The 16,080-nt window shown below is 37.3% G+C and overlaps 1 protein-coding gene across 21 annotated transcripts in view; it reads right to left on the reverse strand.

The window, feature by feature from the left end:
- Window positions 1–16,080, reverse strand: part of Pak3 (p21 (RAC1) activated kinase 3) — a 250,624-nt gene that overhangs the window by 21,304 nt on the left and 213,240 nt on the right. The gene's annotated exons all lie outside the window — the stretch shown is intronic.

The raw sequence follows: 16,080 nt of genomic DNA on the forward strand, positions 1-16,080 counted from the left end.
GCTCAGTGATTTATTTATTAGACAATATAACAATGCTCTAAGGTTTAGGTGTTTAGGTTTAGAGATTCTCTCTCTCCCTCCCTCCCTCCCTCCCCCCCTCCCTCCCTCCCTCCCTCCCTCTCTCTCTCTCTCTCTCTCTTTCTCTCTTCCTGCCTGTCTGTCTGTCTGCCTGCCTGCCTGCCTGCCTGTTGTCTCTACCTCTCTGTCTTTCTGCCTGTCTGCTGTCTCTATCTCTCTGTTTCTCTTGCCCCTATATAACTCAGAATGGCTTTGTTGTGATCGTTTAACTTCAGCGTCCCAAATACTGGGACTACAGTAATGAGCCACAACTCCAGAATCAGGAATTGGTTTCTTATGTCAGACATTTCTTTATGAATCTTCTCTCTGGATGAGCCTAAATATTTCTCAAAAGCCTATGACACTTATATGACCTGTTCCCAGAGAAAGAAATGGATAGACTAGGGCAAAAAATATTGGTCTAAGTATCAGAAATTTAAGATCGTCTCACTATCACAAGCTGTGTAACAATCAGCTAATAATTTCCCAGTGATTACAGTAACAGTAAGTGTGTATTGAATGTATTCTGTGTCTCAGACAGTGCTGAGAACTTTATATACATGATTTTATGTGATCCTTCCCATATTTATATATACTATTCTCATGTCCTAAATCAGAAGCCTGAGAGGCAGAAAGGTTGAATAACCATCCCAGGTTATACAACATACAATCCACAGTCTACTTAGCTTTAGAATTAGCTTTTGAAATGAGGCTAAATATTACACTTAATTTCTAGTTGTTACCTGAATGAGCACTTAGCAATTCTCAAAATGGTTTATGCTTATATCAGACAAATCTATCTTTGATACTGTATATTAGAGATTATGCATTCAGAGTTTATAGTTGATGCCCCATAAATATTTGTTGAATGCACACATTAATGAAAATATTCTTAAGCAAATATTCAATTATAACAAGATCTTTCCTTTCAATAAAGTATTTCCTTCAGTCGAATCTTCATGAGACACTTCCTTCTTGGAATAAGGCATTAGCCATTCCTGAGTTTGGGGCCATCATGTGATTTATCCTCTTGAACTCAGAGTTAGTCTGCGTTCTGAGGAATAGATCGTCTCAACCTGATGCATATTTTATCAGGAATAAGCCCCAAGGAGCGCCTCAAATTTATGTTTTTAAAAAATCCTTATTTGGTTTATCTTCAGATAGTTAAAACACTTGCGCAGAAGAACGACAGTATTTGTGAAATGAAACAGTGGCAAAGGACACAAGTTAAGAAAGCATTTGGCGCCGAGTCCACATCAGTGTTGAAGTTTAATATGGTCACTGCTGTTATTAGTCCTTATTGCTGCTGTAGCTATTCACTTCACAGTAGAGAAAAACTGATGTGCTGACTGCTGGTTGCCCTCTCCCAGAGGTCCAGCCCTAAAAACCTTGCTACCATAGCTATACTTTTCAACAGCAGGGTTTTAAGGGTGATTTGTTTGCACAATTTGTCAAGATTTTTTTTTCAGCCTCTCTCCCTCAAGAAATGGTTTTGCAGTTTTTTTTTTACTCTTTAAGCTTAGAACACATTAAAAAAATCATACATGGGAAGTAACAATACATAAAAAGAAGTAAGGTGAGAGCTGGTCTAGTTAAAGCTAGCATGACAGAAGGCTAGCCCACATGGTAACTGACTATCCCCTTATTCTCCGTGGGTGTTCTTCAAACCATGAAGCCCATTTCCACTGCTCTGGGGACTAAAAGTATGATTGACTGAAAGTGCGAGAGGGATCGGTGTTTATCATCTTTGGAGGCTCACCTTTCAGCCCTTTGCTTTCTTTCTTTCTGTTTGGTTTCTCCATTCCCTTCAGCATTTTACTGTCTTAAATGTGCTGGAGCCCTAATCCTGAGGCCCCAGTATCCAAGACTTACTACATACATTGGCATAGGCTCGCTACAAACACACATATTTAAAAACCCTGAAATTCAAGAGCATGGGTTACTAACAAATGGACATTTCCCCTTCACTTGCCCTTCTCCCACTTTACTAGATATATGCAATTATCCAGTGGGGAGAAATTTTCACTTCCTCCTCACTTCTGCCTTAAAATGGGTTCCTATCATGCCCCCCCCAAGCATGTTATTAGGTAGGTGACCTTCCTGCATTGGTCAGTAAGGCACTAGTTTGAGTAACTTCTCTCTGGAATCTTCAACGGAAAATGCACAAATTCAGATATTGTACAGAAAAACTTAGTACCCTATGACCCACCCCATGTTAGCATACCTAACATTTCACTGAACCACAAATCTATTGTCTTTTTACACTTTAAGAATTGAAGGTTGATTTCTGACTCAATGTGTGTTTGTTTGTCTTGTTTTTTTTTCTCCAAAAGATCTCAAGATTCGATTTAATCACATTAGTTGTCCACTGCCAGGCTGAGAATAGCATTCCTCTTTTCTGTTCATCCAGATCTCTCCTGGTTCAAATCCTACCACCTTCTAGTTGTGTGACTCTCTTACCTTCGAAGTTCGACTAAATATAAGATAGGTTGAAAAGGCATATGGCCCTGGTATACAGTAATTGCCAAGTAGCTATCAATAACTATTATTTCATTGATTGCACTTTATTTTTTTTTCTTCTGTGCTCTTAGCTCTTAAGTTTTTTATTTATTTATTTATTTATTTATTTATTTATTAAAGATTTCTGTCTCTTCCCCGCCGCCGCCTCCCATTTCCCTCCCCCTCCCCCAATTAAGTCTCCCCCCAGCCCAAAAAGCAATCAGGGTTCCCTGTCCTGTGGGAAGTCCAAGGAACCCCCACCTCCATCCAGGTCTCTACAATGTTCATAGCAGCATTGTTTGTGATAGCCAGAACCTGGAAACAACCTAGATGCCCTTCAATGGAAGAATGGATGAAGAAAGTATGGAATTTATACATATTAGAGTACTACTCAGCAATAAAAAACAAGGACTTCATGAATTTTGCATACAAATGGATGGAAATAGAAAACACTATCCTGAGTGAGGTAAGCCAGACCCAAAAAGAGGAACATGGGATGTACTCACTCATATTTGGTTTCTAGCCATAAACCAAGGACATTGAGCTTATAATTAGTGATCCTAGAGAAGCTAAATAAGAAGGAGAACCCAAAGAAAAACATATAGGCATCCTCCTAAATATTAACCTTCAGCAAGCGATGAAAGGAGACAGAGACAGAGACCCAAATTGGAGCACAGGACTGAAATCTCAAGGTCCAAATCAGGAGCAGAAGGAGAGAGAGCACGAGCATGGAACTCAGGACCGCGAGGGGTGCACCCACACATTGATTGCACTTTAATATAGTAACTAACTTCCAAATTGTAGTCTGTAGATGACTAGGATACACTTTACATGTCTGGGAATTTTTAAGATACTTAAATGTTTCAAAATTTATAGAAATTCAATACTTACCTAAGATAGAGGTCATTGAAATACCATATTTATTTCATTTCTTGGCCAGTCTATCATAATGTGACTCTTTGATATCATGTACTTATTAAAGGTCTCTAAATTCTAGTAATGTGTAATTAATTTTACTTAATAAAGTACAAAAATCACTATTAATAAGTACAGTTCATGGTCAAGATACATAGCCTAGTTCACAGAAAGAAATAACTGAAGTTATTCATTTGTAGGTGGTTGGAAATAAAGTTTAACAGCCCCCTCTTTGTAATATTTGAAGCACATGTGTAAATAGGAAATAATCCTTATGCCAATCACATGGCACACAGATTTCCTAAAGATGAGCCTTGCAACATCCTGGAGTATGTTAAAGCATCTCAATACATATGTTTACACAATATAATTTTACTTCATCTTAATTTTAAAACTATCATCTATTAGTATTTGAGGATGTAAAATGACACAAATCAAGCTGGTAAAGATGGTGGATAAAATTCCTTATTCTCTGACTTATTAGGCTTGGCATGCTTGAGTGGACAACATTGCCAGTTTGATTTTTTTTTTACCAACAACTTAATATCAGTTCCTCAGCTGGTACAAGGAAATTATACACTAGTAGAACTGAATGGAAGATCAGATCGTCCAGTTTAACCTCCTCATTACAGATGAGAACACTGAGGTCCCTAGAGTGAACAGGGTATGCTCAATAGCACACAGCTAAGTAACAAAGTTCTCCTAACTATGAAGTAGGACTCTTTAAAAACTCCAGCATGGTTAGAGAACATTAAACTAACAGATTGCTCAGCCACGGGACCTCTTCAACTACAGTGTAATGGATACTATTGCTAGGCTCTTAGCTTTGCACCGGATGCTTTATCTATAGGCTCTCCTTGATGTGGCCAAGTGCACAGTCCTCAAATGGAAACACTGGCATCTAGCCTGAAGGGTCTAGAAAGAAACAAACAATTCACCATTTCTCCCCCTTTTTCCCCCTTGCAAGTCAGTTTAATTATCACCATTCTCCACCAGGTTTTGAGGTTTCCTGCTAAGAGCCAATGTTAAACCATGCTAAAATAGTTGCCAGGGCAACTATTAGGTTAGGCTAGCAGTTGAGATAAATCACTTTGAATGTCAGCATGGAAATGAATTAGAGGATAGGGAGGGCAAGAAAGCAAGGCTAGGAGAAACTCTGCAGACTGCATAAAAAGAAAAAGGCATCAGGAAGCAATGAGGCGCATGGTGAGCCTGGTGGGAATAAGTGAGGTCGCCTGAGGGATAGGGGCAACTCCCTTTTAATGTTTTACAGGTTTAAGCGTGGTGCTAATGAGTCACAGTCAGGAACATAATCCCAACTTACGATGGTGATGTTTTTATATCTACTCTTACTTTCCGTGCTGGTCTTGGTAGAAATCCCTTTATCTTACTGATTCTTTCTCTCTGCCAGTTCACTGGAAATAAATGAACTCTTTTAGCACCCACTCTGTGCAACTCTATCTGCCTCATTTTACAAATGAGTAAGTTGGAACTGGGCAGTGGTGAGTAGCTTGCTATGATACACAGCTAATAGCTGATGCTGTCGACCATTTTTCCAGCTACATCTTTCACGTGTGCCATTTTATTTATGAAGATGCCATAATAAAACTTATTAACGTGTATGTTGACACAGCTGGGATGAAATGGAACTGCCCCAACTATTTAAGAGAGTTACTATTAAATAGGGCCCCATGGAGAAATTGTTTTACTACATAAGTGCACTTGACATAAAGTCGCACAAATGCATGTTTGATACTGTCACACACGTACCCTTGTTGTGTTGAAATGTTAGAGTAGACGTAAAACACAATCATCTTAAATAGGTACAAAATTCTTGTCTAGGACTTCGATATCCATAAAAACAATGAAGAGTACTGTACGCAATAATGTTAAGGCGAGTGGCTCAGTGTTTTCTCTCATGAAATTTATTTCCCAAATATGTGCATTTAAGGTAAAATGAATGAAATACTATAAATTATGTAAATAATCACCCGATGATCTAAATGCACAGAATCCAGTTAGAGCCAGTGGTATGATCTTTAATTAATAAGCTTACAAAATTCAAAAAGGAATTTTCTGTTTTTTAGCTAGGATATAGCTTTCCTCAGCTCATTCATGGCCGTCTGTTTCCAATGGAGCTGTAACACACTATGGGTGTGAGGCCAGAAAACTCAGTGGGTTATAGGCCAGTGATAACAGGGCCACAGTTGAAGCGCTTAATCCCTGGAAATGCCAGAGCGCTCTCAGTTACTCACGTCAACATTAAGTCAAAGCAGCTGTTTCACAGTGTTTGCCATTAGTTTCAAGAGGGGCCTGGCCAGGAAAGGGGGGCTTAATACATGCTCATTACTATGACTAGAAAAAGAAAACAGCTTAATGTATAAACTCTGCTAATGGTGCTTGATTGATTAGCATCATCTTTCTTTACAAGGGACAGTGTACAACACGGGGCATTTAAGAGCATTAAGTAGAACAAAGGACATCTTCCACTGGTCTATAAACATTGTTCTTCACAAATGTTAATGTATTTCCAATCTTGTACCTCACAGAACCTATTTTAGAGCTTAGACTCTATCTATTTAGTACTTCATAGCAGTCTTCTACTTTGTGTGCTCTAAAATAGATTCAGTGAGGAAGCAGATACTTTTTGGGTGGGTGGTCCAACATTAAGAATAACACACTAGACGCCACTTCTGCTCTTACCCTGAAGGAGGACAAAAACAATAAAAACAGGTCGGAGGGTTTATTCTTAGCACTTATCCCTGAGTTCTAAGCAATATATTGTTTTGAGATTATCTAAACCAAGAAGCTATTCGTAGTACCCCTTAAGAAGGATGGACAGCAGGGAGGGGGGAAATGAGAACGAAGTATATGAATGCGTCTATCAACATGCCATAATTAAAATCATTCTTTGCCATGTTAACCTAAAAATTAAATGCATTCTTCCTCAGAAATAAGACTTAGAACTATTTGTTTTCAACGTGGGAACTTCACCCGAGAGTATATGTGGAATAGTAGTGAAAAATCTGAAAAAAAAATCTAATTTAATATATTTACTTTTAGAACTTTAAGATAATAATAAGTTGTATAAAATTCCTTTGGTCATATGTATATCTTTATAAACAGGAGCAAAGTTATTTTAATAATACTGATCTCTCTGTCACTTTCCCTCAAACCAGGATATATAGCTGAGCTAATTCCTGGAGAGATACGGCAAGACATTGGCATGATATAGATATTGGACATTGGCAAACAGATTCTTCAAGATAGACTCATTCATTGTTGTCTTGCACTTTCACTCCAGATTTTTCCTACACATTTGTGTGCTAAAAACCACTATGGAGATGAGTTTTTATGATTTTCCTAAAATTACAAATGAAGGAACACGGCTACACATGCAGACACACTTATGAAGTACTGCTGGACTATGAAATGGAGCTTTCTTTATGGAGGGCAGCTTGGGAATTTTAAATGCATATATTAATTGATAGAAAAATTCTACACTTAGGAAGTTATTCCAATAATTTTGCATAAATGCAAAATGATTTATTTGCAAAGATCATTACTGAAGCCTTGTTTATAATAGAAATATGTCAGAAAAAGCCATAAATGTCTATCAATGGAGCCAGGGTTAACTAAATGGTGGTACATACAACCGCAAAGCATATCAGTCACACATTAAAAGAGCAAACTACCTATGTGTCACCACCTCTTATCCATAGGCACATAACAGAAAAGGGGCTGTTGAATATGTCACCATTTAAGGTAAAATGCATCCATACCAAATAGGTAACGATTCCTCCCTCCAAAAAAGAGCTTCCTTATAAGCTGCTCCTAAGAATACATCATGTATATTAATGCTCTTTAGCATTGGTTTTCCTTCACCAAATGCCATACAAAAAATACACACTGGGTTGAAATATACTCAGTCTATATGAGATTTAGATGTTTAGACAGAGGAATTGTCAGAATTGGAAAGAAAGGCCAAATAATTTTAGAGTTTATATCCTTTCAACTCAAGAGCTAGATATGATAAATATGCTTTCTCTAGAACTCTCTCAAAACTGATGCAGAGAAAGGGACTACCATTAGCCAAAGATATAGTCTGACCATTAAAAAAATAATGAATGAAAATAATTGAAACAAATGGAAAATAAAATATTCCATGAATTTATAAATATATTTTTGAATATAAAAGAAAGCGTTCGTTGCCGGGCTGTGGTGGTGCACACCTTTAATCCCAGCACTCGGGAGGCGGAGGCAGGCAGATCTCTGTGAGTTCAAGGCCAGCCTGGTCTAGAAGAGCTAGTTCCAGGACAGAAATCAAAAAAAAAGCTACGGAGAAACCCTGTTTCGAAAAATAAAAAAAAAAAGAAAGAAAGAAAGAAAGAAAGCCTTCGTGATGGAAGTGATGTTGAGTATTAATTCATTATATTGAATTCATTGTATATTTCATAGTAACCAAAGAGTCCTAGGTGATCAAATACAGGTGTTTTCAACAAAAATATGGAAGCCAGTAAGTATAAAAGTAATGATGGATACAGAAAATCACTATTTTATAATCTTTAATAAAATGATTTTTTAGCAATAATCATCAACAGATAAAACTATCATATGGAAGTCTGTGGTGATCTGTATATGGGAGGAACAATCACCCTTTGAATCTTCCTACTAACTCACACCTCACCAAAATATGGAACAATCAAGTCCTTCATCCTGATGTAATATAACAGGAAACACCACCACCTATGAAGGATCTTGCCAAAAATTGAACCTGAATCTAATTTGTAATTGTGTAGCTTCCATTTGTAGGAAATACAGGGAACAGATTAACAGTTCTGTGGCACCAAGGGAAACTAACAGACAAGACCAGCAAATGGTGCCTTCTACCAGACAATGGCCAGTTTCTTTAACACTTCCATGGTAGTGGAAAAGGAGAACGTGAAAGATGAAAGGTGGTGTTAGAGTACGAAAATGTAAGGGCAAACTGAGCACAATGTGTAGATTATTTGAGGGTTAATTTTATCAGGAAAACTATAAAAAATAACAATGTGAAACAACTGAGAGTTAGAGAATATTATGCAATTATTAATTTGGGGATGTCATACTGTCATTGTGAGCTTACTAAAAAAACCTGTGGATGTTAAACTTGGGCGGTATGAATATGGGTATTCTTTTTTGTTTTTTGGTTTTTCCAGACAGGGTTTCTCTGTGGCTTTGGAGCCTGTCCTGGAACTAGCTCTGTAGACCAGGCTGGTTTCAAACTCACAGAGATCCGCCTGCCTCTGCCTCTGCCTCCCGAGTGCTGGGATTAAAGGCGTGCGCCACCATCGCCCGGCGAATATGGGTATTCTTATACAATTTTTTCTACTTTGTGTACATTTGGAAATTTGAAACAAAAGTTGGAAAAATGATATAGTAGATATAAACATTTATATAAAAGTAATAGCATAGATACTTATATAAATGTACAGTGAAAGTACAAATTCAGAAAATGACTATTTTAATACTACATGATCGTGTTATTGTGAAAGATGGCATATCCATAGACAGAGTCACACATGGATTTTTCATCTCAATATCTTAGCTGGAAGTCAGATTATTATGTTTATATACTTGTCGGTGTCTCCCAAAGAGCTCTAGCAAATTATAAAACCAATGATGTTGAAGATGCCTAGAAAGATACTGAGTTCTTCTGTTTGTGAAAAATGAAAATAAAAATCTTCCAAATCAATATATAATTTTATATAATGTATAGTTTTCAACATGTAAGTGGGAGAAAATGAGCAAGCTAAACACAGCACGTACTGGCTTTGTAGGAGCCTAGGCAGTTTGGATGCTCACCTTACTAGACCTGGAAGGAGGTGGGAGGTCCTTGGACTTCCCACAAGGCAGGGAACCCAGACTGCTGTTCGGGCTGATGAGGGAGGGGGACTTGGTTGGGGAGGGGGAGGAATATGGGAGGCGGTGGAGGGGAGGAGGCAGAAATCTTAAATAAATAAATTAATTAATTAAAAAAAGAATTAGGGGATAATTAGAAAAATTATCAGTATATGAAAAAACAACTGTATTTGGTGACATCTATGTATAATTGTTAGATTTAGATGTATTATAATTAAAATATAATTACTTTTGATTAAACACCTAGATTTTTAATCATAAAAAAATTCTACATCTAACAGCATGTGCAATCAGGAAAGGCAAAACTAAAACTATGTAAGAATTATTTTATAGTTCAGCTATATATATGGTATGTAGAAATATGTTATTGAGTGCAATTGTAAACAGTGAATCTGAAAAAATATCTTACAAATGAAACAATAGTAATTTCTGGAACTTTTCTTTCTGGAGAATAATTGCAAATTGGGGGGACACATGAAGTGACACACATTTCATTATGCATTCTTCTACAAATTACTGATGTTATACTGCTACGTCCAACTAGTATGGACTCAAAAACGAAGCTTACATAAACAATGAAAACAAAGTATTGAATTTTCTCTATGAAATCTGTCTTCCAAAGACTCCATTGTTGCAAGCTTTGTCTCCAGCAGGTGGCGCTATTGAGAAATTGGTGGCTCGTGAAAGTGCTAACTGTATGTCTAGGTTGATCCAATGATGAGTTAGTAGCTGATTGGACTATTAAGAGACAGCGGTCAAGACCATGTTGGAGATATCCACAGAAACAGCTTATCTGAGCTAGTGGAAGTTTACTGACTCCGGACTGATAGCGGGAGAACCTGCATAGGACCAAACTAGGCCCTCTGAATGTGGGTACCAGTTGTGTGCCTTGGGCAGTCTGTGGGGTCACTGGCAGTGGGACTAGGATTTATCCCTAGTGCTCGAATTGACTTTTTGGAGCCCATTCTCTTTGGAGGGACATTTTGCTCAGCCTTAATATAGAGGGTGGATCTTGGTCCTGCCTCAAAGTGATGTGCCCAACTTTGTTGACTCTCCATCCTCTCTGAGAAGTGGATGGGGGTGGGTGGGGTGAATTTGCGGCGAGTGGGAGGAGGGGAGGAAGTGGGAATTGGGATAGGCATGTACAGTTTGAAAAGATCATTTTAAAAAATTAATTAATTAATTAAAAATAGATAGTATCTGGTTGGAGGAAGTGGTTCTCTAAAGATCTGTCTTTGACCAGTTTATCATGTTACTGGGTCCGTCTTTCAATTTCCTGTGATTTCTGATTGCTATGAAGTAGGCAGCTTTAATTTGTCACAGCCTTTCGTAATAATTTCTGTCTTGCTTAAGAGCAATGAAATTAGCATATCAAGGATGGAAACATGTGAAACATTGAACCAAAATTTAAAAAAAAAATTGTTTCATTAAGTTGTTTAGTGTCAGTTATTTTGCCAAAGCAAAGAAATGGTGATACACACACATTGCAACCTACATCGATCAATTTGTTTCATAACATATCCCTACCTGTCATTCTAGCGTTCTATTCTTTTCATTATAAGTCTGTGCTGTGGACTGTTTATTTTCCACAGAACTAGTGCTCTTCCTTTCATTTTTCTCCCTTTCCAATGGGAATTTAACAAATACTGAGTATTTATACCCAACACTGTTGTAGACCTTGGGACATGAAGGTGGATAAAACTTATAGTCTAGATATCTCTGTACTTCCTCTCCCACCCCATCCCTCCCCCATCTCCACAATCCCATTCCCTTATGTTCTCATTCCCCATCCTCTCCCTACCCCCAGTTTAACCAGGAGATCTCATCTATTTCCCCTTCCCAGGGTTTTCCTTGTTACCTAGCTTCTCTGAAGCTGTGGGTTGTGGTCTAGTTATCCTTTGCTTTACATTGAGTATCTACTTATGAGTGAGTAGATACCATGTTTGTCTTTCTGAGTCTGGGTTACTTCACTCAGGATGATTTTTTTCTAGTTCTATTCATTTTATCCATTTGCCTGCAAATCTCATGATGTTATTGGGTTTGTTTTTTCAGCTGAGCAATATTGCATTGTGAAAATGTACCCTATTTTCTTTATCCATTCTTTGGTTGAAGAGCATCTAGGTTGTTTCCAGGTTCTGGCTATTGCAAATAATGTTGCTATGAACATCGTTGATCAAGTGTCCTTATGGTATGATTGAGCATCCTTGGGGTAAATGCCCAAGAGTGGTAGTGCTGAGTCCTGAGGATTCTCAATTTTCTGAGAAACCACTTCTGCATGGGACTGGATCACGCCCTCTGCACGTGGGTGGCAGTTTTGTAGGCTGATCTGTTTGTGGGACCCCTGGCAGTGGGATTGGGATCTATCCCTAGTGCATTAGCTGACTTTTTGAAGGCCATTCTATTTGGTGTGATGCCTTTCTTGCTCAGCCTTGATGCAGGAGTGGGAGTGGGGGGTTGGTCCTGTCTCAACTGAATGTGCCAGCCTTTGTTGACTTCCAGACTTTGTTGACTCTCCCTTTCTGCAGAATCAATAGGAGTGGGTTGGGGAAGGTAGGAGGAGGGGGAGGAAGGGAAGGAGGAAGAACTGTGCTCGGTATATAAAATGAATAAAAAATAAAATACTAAAAATAATAAATAAAACTTAGTTTAAAGCAAATATTCATTTAGTTTACTTCAAGTGGAAATCCCATGGTCTCCACTTGTTAAGTTCTTATACCATTTTAAATTATAACTAAAATGGTCCCATTTCTACAAATAATTTTCATAGTCCCTTCCTTGGATGTAAATCATTTGTCCATCCTCTTTAGCCCCTTATCGTCTTATAACTGCATTATAATATCCATTGTATTCCATTCCATGTCATAAGGCTGAGTTTCTCACCCCAAATAATAACTAAAATATACTAGCTAATATGGATGGAGTGATTAACCACGTGCCATGTGCCGAGTTAAGCACTTGAAAGGCCCCATCTTGTTTGCTTTTCAGTCTTAGGAAGCAAGTATATTCTGATTTACTATAAACAGGAAAACTCACGTTAAGGAAATTAATATGGTCATGGTCTTTGGAGTTCAAACTTTCACCTTCTTTTTCATTAATTGCTCCAAAATTATCCTGATTCTATCATTTTCAAATGTTTTAAGACAATGAATAAGTACTATATATAAGCCGTTACAGGTGTAATCTATGGGAGTCATAAGGAAGGAAGATAGAAAAGGCCAATGAGGACCTGGGCAGCTCAAGAGGGAGTCAAGGGAAGATGGTAGGATGAGTGTATACACCAATACAGAGGAAACGCACATCAGTGGGGTGGATCTGCCCCACTTTCCCCCTTCTCCATTTTTTCAAATCTACTGTGAATGGAACCTAGATACCATAATTGATAAGTAAGTGCCATTGCAGACATTAGCTTATTTCTTAATACATTAATGCATTTCTTTCTGCTGGACATTCATGGAGTTGATTAATATAAAGGTCATGGTGTACTCCCTAAACCTGGTTCTTTATATGGGGAGTAGGGATGAGACAGGGTTTCTCTATGTAGCCCTGACTGTCCTAGAGCTCACTATGTAGACCAGGCTGTCCTCAAACTCAGAGATCTCCCTGCCTCCACATTCTGACTGCTGGGATTAGAAGTGTCTGGTACCATGCTCAGCCCACAACCTGGTTATTAATTATAGTTTTACATTAAACAGAGTCGGTGCTCAACTATAGTTCACTAAATTTAAAAATTTGCTATACTGGATCTCTACCAGTTTAGATCTGTATTTTTTTGCAATTACTAATATTGTTGAGAAAAGACACCATGAGTTGGAAAGAAAAGATGATCAATTTTTCAGTGCATTCTCATTAATTAATTTAAACATATCAGTGAGGTATAAGTGAGGCAGCTGCCCGCATTATTATGTCCTAGCCTTTGTCATACTGCTATGCTTATTTCAGACGTGTACAGACTTCCAGCAAAGGCTGCTGGAAGAAGAGAAATAATTTATTCATTTATCTTATTGGACTCTGTTTACCATCTATTCTCTATTACATAACTATCATCTAGAGTTAATGACAATTTCAGTACTATCTGGTTCCCTTTCTTTCTCCTTCCTTCCCCTGTATCATTCTATTTTCCTCTCTCTTTCTCTACACATCATATCAAAATGTCTAGGTTTGGTGGTCAATTATAGAGCATCTTTCATAGAAAACTTAGTGAAATTCTGTCGTTTTTAAAGCTTGCGCTCACAGTTATGGCTCCAATGATTAGACATGAAGTTCTGAGTTTGATTTATGGTCGGTGGAACTTAATTCTATGGCCCTAGGCCTGAATGTTGGGATGGCAGAATCCCATACTGGAAAAATATAGTTTTTCAAGCCAATGAGGGTGATTAATGAAGAGGTTTTTTTTTTCTCAAATTCAGCTCTGAAGAGTAAGTTTTTGTGCTCTCTGGAGCTGGAAATGGAATATAGGGGTTGATTGTTCCTAGCACTAAATGATTAGTGACAGGATTTTGAAAGCCACCATAACAATAGGTAAAGCAAAACAATAAAAACCAAGCTTTAATGAAAAGAGAAGAAAACCGCTGTGTCTTGGAAGTAGAGACTCAACTGCTTAGTGTAGGGCAGTAATTTATGGAAAAATCAGTTGTGAGCCATTAAAGTAAAAACAAACTTAATATAAGTGGGTTTTTATCTAAAGAAAATATTTTCTTCATTCACCCAAAACCTTAACAGTGGGCAATAACTTTTTAAAAAGCAAAAGAATGATTAAATTAAAATAAATATAATAAAACAAATTTTAAAATCCTAATAAATAAACTTAAGCCCTTACATTATGCCCTAAAAGCTATTCTTAAAGTATGCTTTGATTTTAATTGGTAAAAACCTTGGTTTTTATATTATGATTATTTGTGTTTTGTGTGTGTGTGTATGTGAAAATTGTCAGTGAAAGGTGAAACCAACATGCATGAAAAAGATAGATGTACGACATACACCGGAGGAGCAGCAGTGCAATGTGACTGGGGAGGACCAAGTCATCATGAAAGAAAAAGAGAGATGAAGATGCATTGAGAAAATGAGTGATAAAAAAACCAAAAAGGCAGAAAAGACATGGATATAAAGGAGAGCTTTCATTAGTCCAACAATTTTTTTTTACTGATGCAAAATGAATCCCAGAGAGATGGGACCCACAGCAGGCAATCTTTGAGCCTTGTTATTTCTAAGTGCACACAAAATCTAAGGACCCACTAAATACAACATACGTGCCAGCATGCCACGCTTAGCAGTGTGCCGGACACTGAAGGAGACAAAAGAAGAAATACAATAGACGTCCTGATCTCTATGAACTTATTATGACTGAACTCTCAGCTCATTTCATCATTTTTAAAAATCATGCACTCTCTGGGAATTTAAAACAGATGTTTCTGCTGCAGCAAATGGGTTCTATGCAGTTTATTTAAAATTGTGCATGAATTCTTGGTTTTCTTTTCATCCTCCTCTTCATCTTTTTCTTTTGTGACAGGGTCTCATGCAGCCCAGGCTAGTGTCAAGCTTGCTATGTAGCTGAGGATGATTTTGAACACCTAATCCTCTTTCCTTCATCTCCTGAGTGCTAAGATTAACAGTGTACCAACATGTTTGGACTATTCCCTTTAATTTTAGAGCATAAATATTTTATAAAGGTATTTATATACAACTTTCATTTTTATACCTTTAAGAAGTTCAGGAGTGATTAGCACTCACAAAAGGAAATCTTTTTGGTGAGTGGTATTAATCCGACTCCATTATCTGGAATATTTGAAAATATTTCTTAAGCACTTTTGTTTGTACTGTTATTGCTTGTTTCACTTTTTTTAAATTTAATGATATTTCCATTCAGTTGTATCTTAGTGGAAACAAATAATCAAAATAAAACTGCATTTTCCATTCTCATTTCTCAGAAAACTGTTATGTCACAATGTGCTTTATTGAAAATATAATGTAAAATGTGTTTTCCATTAGAAATACACTGATTCGTTAACAAAATCAAAACTGCCAAAAATTAGATTCCATAAACCTAAAAGCTTCTGTACCACAGGACTCAATAGAATAAAGTGAAAACTTGAAGAATACACAGAATGTGAGAAAATGCATGTGGAAAATTAATCTGAGAAGAATCTAGAATATATAAGGAACTATAGAACCTCAATAGCAAAAAAAGAAAGGAAGAGAGGAAGGGAGGGAGGGAGAGAGGGAGGGAGAAAAGGAGGGAGGGAGAAAAGGAGGGAGGGAGAAGGATAGAAGAAAGGATAAAAGGAACAAAAGAAGTCCCAAATTCCACACAATTAGTAAATAGATCTAAATAGAAAACTTTCAAAAGCTGACACATGGCCAATGGGGACAGGAAAAAAATGATAATATAAATCGTTATGGAAATTCAAATCAAAGCTGTAATGATATATCATTTTGCCAGAAGAATAATGGCTAGTACCACAAAGATAAAAGGTAAGAAATGCTGGTGACTATGTGGAGAAAGGGGAATTCTTGTACACTGTTAGTGAGAATTTAAATTAGTATACACATTGTACCTCATGATCCTGGAATCTCACTGCTGGGTATATATTCCTAGGAAATTAAATCAGAATATCTAAAAGATATGATTACTCCAGTACAGTCTGCAATAGCCAAGAAGTAGAATCAAATGAGGTCTATCAGCTAATGAATTGCTCGAGAGAAAACGGTACA

The sequence above is a fragment of the Microtus pennsylvanicus genome, chromosome X (assembly GCF_037038515.1).
Source record: "Microtus pennsylvanicus isolate mMicPen1 chromosome X, mMicPen1.hap1, whole genome shotgun sequence".
Taxonomy (NCBI): Eukaryota; Metazoa; Chordata; class Mammalia; order Rodentia; family Cricetidae; genus Microtus; species Microtus pennsylvanicus.